Source organism: Lynx canadensis, chromosome D3 (assembly GCF_007474595.2).
Source record: "Lynx canadensis isolate LIC74 chromosome D3, mLynCan4.pri.v2, whole genome shotgun sequence".
NCBI lineage: Eukaryota > Metazoa > Chordata > Mammalia > Carnivora > Felidae > Lynx > Lynx canadensis.
In genome coordinates this window covers 29,767,308-29,777,404 of record NC_044314.2, presented here as the reverse complement: position 1 = coordinate 29,777,404, position 10,097 = coordinate 29,767,308, and the positions used below count along the sequence as shown (strand labels likewise).

At 37.9% G+C, this 10,097-nt stretch overlaps 1 pseudogene; it reads right to left on the bottom strand.

Annotated features, from left to right (window-relative positions):
- Positions 1-2,284: 2,284 nt before the first annotated feature.
- LOC115528011 lies at positions 2,285-3,347 on the bottom strand (annotated as a pseudogene).
- Positions 3,348-10,097: the final 6,750 nt, after the last annotated feature.

The window sequence follows — 10,097 nt, the reverse complement described above, 5'->3', positions numbered from 1 at the left end:
AGTGAAAGTGGAAAAGCAATATTTTCCTAAAACAACCTAAGGGAAGAAATCACTGGATACAAATTATTGATTGCATGCCCCCCTAGTGGGCTTGTTATCCAATTGACAGTTTGTCCAAGATCACAAATTAATGCTGTATCTTCTAGGAGAAATATGATATTCATTCAATGTTGAGTAAATCCATATATTAAAGCCAAACATTTGATAAATAATGTAGGCCAATAACCCCCAAAAAGGCATATTTCCATATTCCTGGAAGGGTGACAGCATGCTACTATTTTAATGGTCTCTCTCTATTGCCATCTCATATGTGTGAATGATGTTTCAGTGGTTAAGGTTCTGATTTATTAATTAGAATGCAGTTTTCAGTGTGCTAATGTTACCCTGAGTTGAATGATAAGCACATATTTTAAATATGAGGTTTGGCAATTGCACAATATTTTAAGTTGATTGGAATATGTAAAGGATGAAAATCTCTCAAAGGTATAGAGGGATGCGGATCACTTCCCTGTGTACTGGCAGTTTAAAAACAAACTTAGCATTTGTTTTATCAAGAATGAAACAGAACAGGGTATTACTGTAAATGCAACTTGTTTTTTTTTCTTTGCTTGGAGACCTTTCCCTTTCTTCTGTCCCCCTCCACCCAACTAAAAACTCAGATATTTTGAAATATGTACTTCTCTGTGTTTCTCTCTGGGGACAGCAGCATGCAAGGGTGTTCTCTATGTACACAAATAACTTTCTTATGTATCTTTTTCTAGGGAAACCTGCTATCGAATTCTTTCTTAATTGCTAATCTTTCTTATATCCTAGAAAGTCGTCTATAGAGGCTACAAAGGCCAACCACTTTAAGTGTGTGTGTGTGTGTGTGTGTGTGTGTGTGTGTGTGTGTGTGTAAGTCCATAGTTATTTCAAATCCAAAGTTCTAGCCACCTTCCGTTTGTTTTTCACGGTTCCCCAAACCCTAACATGAGTCTCTCAGTTTGGTAACATAATACATTCAAAAATGGGAAAAGCCTGTAAGATAGGGGCTGGCCCTGTTCCCAGGCACCAACTTCTTCTTTTTTTTTTAATTATTTATTATTTATTTATTTTACATCAGGAGTTTATTTTTTTTATATATATTGAAATTTATGACCAAATTGGTTTCCATACAACACCCAGTGATCATCCCAAAAGGTGCCCTCTCAATACCCATCACCCACCCTCCCCTCCCCTCCCACCCCCATCAACCCTCAGTTTGTTCTCAGTTTTTAACAGTCTCTTATGCTTTGGCTCTCTCCCACTCTAACCTCTTATTTTTTTTTCCTTCCCCTCCCCCATGGGTTCCTGTTAAGTTTCTCAGGATCCACATAAGAGTGAAACCATATGGTATCTGTCTTTCTCTGTATGGCTTATTTCACCTAGCATTACACTCTCCAGTTCCATCCACGTGCTACAAAAGGCACATATTTCATTTTTTCTCATTGCACGTAGTATTCCATTGTGTATATATACCACAATTTCTTTATCCATTCATCAGTTGATGGACATTTAGGCTCTTTCCATAATTTGGCTATTGTTGAGAGTGCTGCTATGAACATTGGGGTACAAGTGCCCCTAGCATCAGTACTCCTGTATCCCTTGGATAAATTCCTAGCAGTGCTATTGCTGGGTCATAGGGTAGGTCTAATTTTAATTTATGAGGAACCTCCACACTGCTTTCCCGAGCGGCTGCCACCAATTTGCATTCCCACCAACAGTGCAAGAGGGTTCCCCGTTTCTCCACATCCTCTCCAGCATCTATAGTCTCCTGATTTGTTCATTTTGGCCACTCTGAATGGCGTGAGGTGATACCTGAGTGTGGTTTTTGATTTGTATTTCCCTGATAAGGAGCGACGCTGAACATCTTTTCATGTCCAGGCACCAACTTCTAATGGAGTGCTTAAGTATGTGAATGGATTAGCTGCTCATTGGTTGTCCTTGAATTATTTGTACAATGGGAAAACATACTGTCTTATGTCAGTATGATATAAAAAATGAAGATAGGGGTGCCTGGGGTGGCCTAGGTGGTTAAGTGTCTGACTTCAGCTCAGGTCATGATCTCGCGGTCCATGGGTTCGAGCCCCACGTCAGGCTCTGTGCTGACAGATCAGAGCCTGGAGCTTGCTTCGGATTCTATGTCTTCCTCTCTCTCTCTGACCCTTCCCAGCTCATGCTCGCTTTCTCACTCTCTCTCTCTCTCTCTCAAAAAAAAAAAATTTAAAAAAGGATAGATTACTTTTTTTTAAAGAGAAGTAAGCCTTTATTTCCTTGTTTCACAAATAAAGTTGGCTGAATTGGTTGCTTTTGGTGATAAGTCAAAGAGACAAAATCCCATATCCTCATCTGATTCCTCTGACTCTTCCTTTGCTTCAACCTTGGCTGGGGCTGCAGTAGCAGCAGGTGCAGCACTGGTGGCAGTGGCCATGGGGCAGCAGCCACAAATGCAGATGGATCAGCCAAGAAGGCCTTGACCTTTTCAGCAAGTGGGAAGGTATGATCAGTCTCCACAGACAAAGCCAGGACCCGTTTGTATCCATTGATGATAGAATGGGGCACTGATGCAACAGTCAGGTAACCTATCTGCGGGCATAGGCGGGCAACATTGCGGACAACCTCCAGGAAGGGAGAATGCAGAGCTCTCTGTGATGTCAAGCACTTCAGGGTTGTAGGTGCTGCCATTGTCAAACACCTGCTGGATGATCAGCCCAAAGGAGAAGGGGGAGAGGTTCAGCATGTTCAACAGTGTGGCTTCGCTGGCTCCCACTTTGTCTCCAGTCTTAATCAGCTGCACATCACTCAGGATCTCAATGGTGCCCCTGGAGATCTTAGTGGTGATGCCTAAATCCTGGAAGAAGGAAGTCTTCTCAGGCCCCAGACCAGTGTTCTTGGCTGGCACAGTGACTTCACATGGGGCTATGGCACCAGAACAGGTGGCAGCTGGCACCTTTTTAGCCAGCAGCATGTCCCTGATCTCAGCGGGGTCCTCCTTGGTGAACACAGAGCCCACATTTCCCCGGATGTGAGGCAACAGTTTCTCCAGACCTGGGTTGTTCTGTGGATGGCCTTGTGCATCATGGTGTTCTTGCCCATCAGCACGACAGCCTTCCCGTGGAGGGACATGCGGATCTGCTGCATCTGCTTGGAACCCACGTTGTCTGCTCCCACAGTGAAGCATTTTGGATAATCGTCCACAAGTTGAATGATCTTAAGGAAGTAGTGGAACTTTCAGGTCGCCCTGTCTTCCCTGGGCATCACGGCGGTGCGTCAGGGATTGCCATGCAGGGTTTAAAGACGATGTCACTCTCACAAGGATGCCTGGAGAGAGGAGGGCTAGGATAGATTACTTTTAATGTTTAGGTTTTATTCAAATGTTTTTTTATTTTTTCTTGCCTCTTAAGTTCTGAGCAAATGACAATAAGAAACATGAGTCCAGTCAAAAGTAGGAACATCCTAACTGCAGATTTGTAATGACTGGAATTGTGAAAATGGAGGTAACAACTCCTCCTTTGTACACACTGTAGGACAGTTGAGGAGCACTTCTGTCTCCAAGCATGGGGATAGTCTTGATGCTTCCTGGGAGTTCCTTTTGTACTTTTCCTGCCAGTGTAATTAAACGATCCCTCAGTCTCCATTCATGTGGAGGTTCGAATGAAGAACAACACAAACCACCTGACAATGGACATGGTCTTTGAAGAGAGCTCAAAATGTCTCTATAAGCCAGTCTTCAAACCACTCCTGCATCACTCCACCAGCTTACCATCACTCTTGGGTGAAAGAAAGGCAGATGATTTAAAGCAGCCACTCGTTGCTATTTTGTCTTTGGTCTGTGTCATTTAGTAAACAGGTATTCACACATCTATGCCTCAGTATCCCTCAAGGCCAGTTCAGTGTCCTTCTCATTATAGCCATGAAGGTTTCTGAGGATAATCCTGGGTTACCAATAGAAATTTACGTGTTCTTAGTATTTTCTATGTAAGGTATCAGAGGTATATGTTACTATTTCCGATAATGTTAAATTTTTAAACAAGTGCCTATGCTCGAGTGAGCAATTATTTTCTATTTTGTACCAAATATATTTTAGGATGAGTACCTTTTATTTAAAAGCAGGGCATTCAGTTAAATATGTAACTGAATATATATATATACACACATATAAATGTGTGTATATGTATGTATACATATACATATATTTCACATGTGCACATACAGACACACAAAATTCAAATGTGTTTCTTGCCCTAATACCAAGAGTCTCCACTTTGGTGTTTTCAGGAATCTGGGGAGTGAGTGCTTATGTCCAGCTCTTAGCTTTTGTAAGAATCAAGTATGCTTCAGTCTCTGAAATCTGGACATGTGTTCTTTTTAGGTTTTTGTAGCCTCCAAGCTGTCTTTCTTCTGTCTGCTCTATCTACACCCTACAAATTCACAAAATTTAAGAGGCAACGGCGCTCAAGACTTTTATCTTTGCATTGACAGGGTCATGAAGGGCTGGGGTCAGAATGTTTATTTTATTTTTAAATTTTTTTAATGTTTATTCATTTTTGAGAGAGAGAAAAAGAGAGCATGAGAAGGGGATGGGAAGAGAGAGAGACACACACACAGAATCCAAAGCAAGATCCAGGCTCTGAGCTGTCAGCATAGAGCCTGAGATGCTTGAACCCACAAACTGTGAGATCATGACTTGAGTCAAAGTCAGAAGCCCAAACAACTGAGCCACCCAGGTGCCCCCAGATATTCTTTTTAGCAGAGACTCAGAAAACACTTACTTCTCTTTAGATTTCAGGGCAGGAAAAACAAAAATGAAGGAAAGGACAGTGGCTCCTGTGTAGGACAAGGTCATCATCCAGGTCCACATGCTGCCTCCGTTTGTGAAACAGGCACTTGCTTATGTCCCTGCCACCAACTTAATAGGTTAGAGTGATAAAATATAATCTTGAAATTATAAGTTATTATTTGTATTGCTTTTATCATATTATCTGTGTTATCTACTGCTTATGCTAAAGAGCTCCCTCATATCCCCTTGTTCCTAAGGTTTTATTTCCTCATTTTCCCTAACGTCCTAACCTTTTATAACTGTCTAGCTATACCACCCCCATCTCTCACGGTTGATGACAATTTCAATTTCTTCTACTGAGACTCTGCTGGTCACAACAGGCTTCATTAAAATTTTGGGTATTCTGAAATACTATTTTGCTTAAATTTTATATCAAGTTTGTTAACAGTATCACATTACGTTGTTCATTGTGTATTTGTCCCAGCTCTGGAATGAGATTATAAGCAAGGCTGCATAGCATACTATTTTACTTTCTTCATCATCATAACTCTACACCAGAGTTCTAAGAGTGTGTCTACACTGAATCAAATCAAACCTATTTGTGCATGAGAATATAGGATTTATGATTAGGGAGGATAAATAGAATCAAAGACTTCCATTAATACATTAAATGTTGATATTATGCAAATAAGACTCTGTTATGTTTACTCAATGCAGACATACTACACATTGAAAATAACAAATAACCAAATGTCACTGAGTGCCAAACTATGTGGCACAGACATTCAGTCCTCTAATTCTCCAAAAATTGAGGCTGCTGAGGGAGACTGTTCACCGAAGGAGGGAGCTTAAACCTTAAGGACTGGAAGATATTTTCTTTAGGTTCATGTGTAAATAGGCAACACCTTGCAGGCAGGTGTTTGCCTTAGAGATTCTTTTTTAAAAATGTATTTATTTAAATTCAAGTTAGTTAATATACAGTGTAGTATTGGTTTCAGGAGTAGAACCCAGCGATTCATCACTTAGATACAAGACCTACCAGCACTCATCCCAACAAGTGCCCTCCTTAATGCCCATTTTCCATTTGACCCATCGCCCACCCACTTCCCTCCAGCAACCCTCAGTTTGTTCTCTGTCTTTAAGAGTCTCTTATGGTTTGCCTCCCCCTCTGTTTTTATCTTATCTTTCCTTCCCTTCCCCTATGTTCATCTGTTTTGTTTCTTAAATTTCACATGAGTGAAATCATATTATATTTGTCTTTTTCTGACTTATTTCACTTAGCATAATTCCCTCGTTCCATCCATGTTGTTGCAAATGGCAAGGTTTCATTCTTTTTGATCACTGAGTAGTATTCCATAATTTGACTATTGTTGATAGTGCTGCTATAACCATTGGAGTGCACGTGCCTCTTCGAATCGGCATCTATGTATCCTTTGGATAAATACCTAGTAGTGTAATTTCTGGGTGATAGGGTGCCTTAGAGATTCTTAAAAGCCCTGTCCCTAACCTTTCCACATGAGGTACTATTTTGGGTTGTTGGAAGTCTTTATGATAGCAGTCAGAAAGTGGTATGAATACAAGTTGCTGGCAGAAAACAGTTTCCACATTCTTTTTTGTTCTGTGATTTCACATGTTTCACAGAAAGGGAAGGAATCATAATAGTTACACACTTGGGTGTTTGTGATAATCTGACTCCTGCTTAACCATATCCACAAATTACTGTATGTGATTAAAGGATAGAAATAGACACTAAATGCTTTGTATCTGGTAAAAGAGATAAATAAAGCACAGCATCTATCCTCCAAGGATTTCCAGCTTTTAACAGAGGCCCAAAGGCAAATAACAAATTAAAAGCAATACACATGCACACTCACATAGACATATAGGTAGTATGGATATAGTTAGAAAGAACAGACACAAGGGAAGAATAGTTAACTGTTAGAGAATGTTTCACATGGGAGTGAGGTATAGGTTGTGCTATGTGGAATAAATAGGTAACAAGGTAGACATTATGGAAAAGAGCAAGCACAAAGGCATTTGTTCTTTGACAAAATTGCTCAAAAAAATTTTTGAGCCCATGTTATATGTCAGAAACTTGCCTTTGTATTGGGGATATGACAGTGTGAACAGCACAAGGTCATCATCCAGATGAAATATGTATTCTTGTGGGAAAGAAACAGAAAATAAACACAAATATATATATAAATAAACACAAATATATATTGCCAGAGCAGGCAATGGGAGTAAGCCAACTAGGGTATATAGAAGAACCAACCAGGTAGAAGGAACAGCAAGGGCAAATACCCAAAAGTAAACCTATCAGTCGTTCATTTTTTTAACAGAAAAATAATTTAATTACATTTTGATTAAATAATAAACATTTCTACCTAATTATTATTTACACAAGTATCTCTAGGTAAATAATGTCTTTGCATATTATATCTTCATAAAAACTCAAACACATTATAATATATCTGCATAGAAAAAATATCAAAACTGAACCTATTAATAAGTGTTATGTGCAATACTAGAAATGATGCACGCATCCAACACATATAACAATGCAGTAATAATGTCTCTTTTTTATTGAAGTATAATTGGCACACAGTATTATATTTGCTTCAGGTGTACAACATACTAATTCAACTTTTATGTACATTGCGAAGTGATCACCACCATAAATGTAGCTACCATTTCTCACCACACAAATTTGTTACAATATTATTAACTATATTCTCTATGCTGTACATTGCATCCCCATGTCTTATTTTATAACTGGAAGTCTGTCCCTTTTAACCCCCCTCACCCGAATTGCTTGTAGCAACCTCCAGATTATTTTCCGTATCTATGAGTCTTTTTCTGTTTTGTTTGTTCATTTGTTTTGTTTTTTAGATTCCACATAAGTGAAATCATATGGTGTTTATATTTTTCTGTCCAACTTAGTAAAATAACTCCTAGGTCCATTCATGTTGATATAAATGGCAAGATTTTGTTCTTTTTTTATGGATGACTAATGTTTTATCTAAAAACATACACATACATTTGATACACACACACCACATTCAGCTATCAGTGGACACTTAGGATGCTTCCATATTGTGTTTATTATAAACATGCTACAATAAACATAGGGGTTCATATATCTTTTCAAATTAATGTTTTTGTTTTCTTCTAATAAACATCCAGAAGTGGAATATTAAATTGTATGGTACTTCTATTTTTAATTTTTTTAAAAGAACTCCACAATGTTTTCCAGAGTGGCTATTCCAATTTACATTCTCAGCAACAGTGCATAAAAGTTCCTTTTTCTCCATAGCCTTATCAACATTTATTATTTCTTGTATTTTTGACACTAACAATTCTAACTGGTATGAAGTAATATCTCTTTGTAGTTTTGATTTACATCTCCCTGATGATTAGTGTTCAACATTTTTCATGGGTCCGTTGGCCATCTGCGTGTTTTCTCTGGAGAAATATTTGTTCAGATTTTCTGCTCATTTTTTAAAGAATTGGATTGTTTTTTGATACTGAATTGTGTGCATTCTTTATGTATTTTGTATATTAACTCCTTATTGGTTGTATCATTTGCAAACATTTTCTCCCATTCAGTAGATTGTCTTTTCATTTTGATGATGGTTTCCATTGCTATGAAAAAGGCATATTTTTTTTTTGTTTCATGCAGTCCTATTCGTTTACCTCTGTTTGTGTTGCCCCTGCCTGAGGAAATATCTAAATAATGTTGCTAAGACTGATCACTAAGGGCGTACTGCCTATTTTCTACAAGTTTTATGGTTTCTGACCTTACATTTAAGTGTAACCCTTTTGAGTTTATTTTTGTAGATGGTGTAAGAAAGCAATCCAGTTTCATTCTTTTGCATGTAGTTGTCTAGTTTTACCAACACCATTTATTAAAAAACTGTCTTTCCCCCACCGTATAGTCTTGTTTCCTTCATTGAAGATTAATTGATTATATAAGGGTGGGTTTATTTCTGGATTCTACTTAGTTCCATTGATCTATGTGTCTATCTTTGTTTTAGTGCCATACTGTTTTGATTACTATAGCTTTGTAGTGTAGTTTGAAATCAGGAAACTTTAGATTGTTTTGGCTATTCAGGGTCTTTGTGGTTCCATACAAATTTTAGGGTTATTTGTTCTAGTTCTGTGAAAAATTCTATTAGTATTTTGACAGGGATTGCATTGAATCTGTACATCATTTTGGGTACTACGGACGTTTTAACAATATAAATATTTCCAATCCATGAGGTAGGTATACCTTTACATTTATTTATGTCATCTTTAATTTCTTTCATTAGCGTTTTATAGTTTTTATTTTTAATGTTTTATTTATTTTTGAGAGAGAGAGAGAGAGAGACAGAGAGACAGAGAGAGAGAGACGAGACAGAGCATGAGTGGGGGAGAGGCAGAGAGAGGGGGGACACAGAATCAGAAGCAGGCTCCAGGCTCCGAGCTGTCAGCACAGAGCCCAATGCGGGGCTCGAACCCACAAACGGCGAGATCATGACCTGAGCTGAAGCTGGATGCTCAACCGACTGAGCCACCCAGGCGCCCCCCCCTTTTTTTTAAATCGTTTTATAGTTTTTAGACTACAAGTCTTTACCTCCTTGTTTAAATTGATTCCTAAGTATTTTATCTCTTTGATGAAGTTGTAAATGGATTATTGTCTTAATTTCTCTTTCTGATAGTTCATTATTTGTGTATAAAAAATGCAACATACTTATGTGTATTGATTTTATATCCTGCAACTTTACTGAATTAATTTATTATAATATTTGGGTGGATTCTTTAGGTTTTTCTACATATAATATCTGAAAATAACAAGAGTTTTTCTTCTTTTCCAATTTGGATATTTTTTTTTTTATTCTTTGATTGCTGTAGCTGTGACATCTAATACTATTTTGAATAAAATTGGTAAGAGTAGGCAATGTTGTTTCTGATCTGAAAGGAGAAGCTATTGGAATTTCACCTTTGAGTATAATGTTAGCTGTGGGTTTTTCTTATATGCTCTTTATTATATTGAGGTTTGTTTCCTCTATACTCACCTTGTTGAAAGTTGTTTTATTAAAAATTGATGTTGAATTCTATCACATGCTTTTTCTACATCTACTGAGATGATCATATGATTTTTATTCTTCTTTCACATCTTTGTATCACATTAATTGATTTGCAGGTATTGAATCATCCCTGCATCCCAAATGAATACCACTTGATTATGATGTATGATCCTTTTAAAGCATTGTTGAATTTAGTTTGCCAATGTTTTGTTGAGGATTTTCCCGTC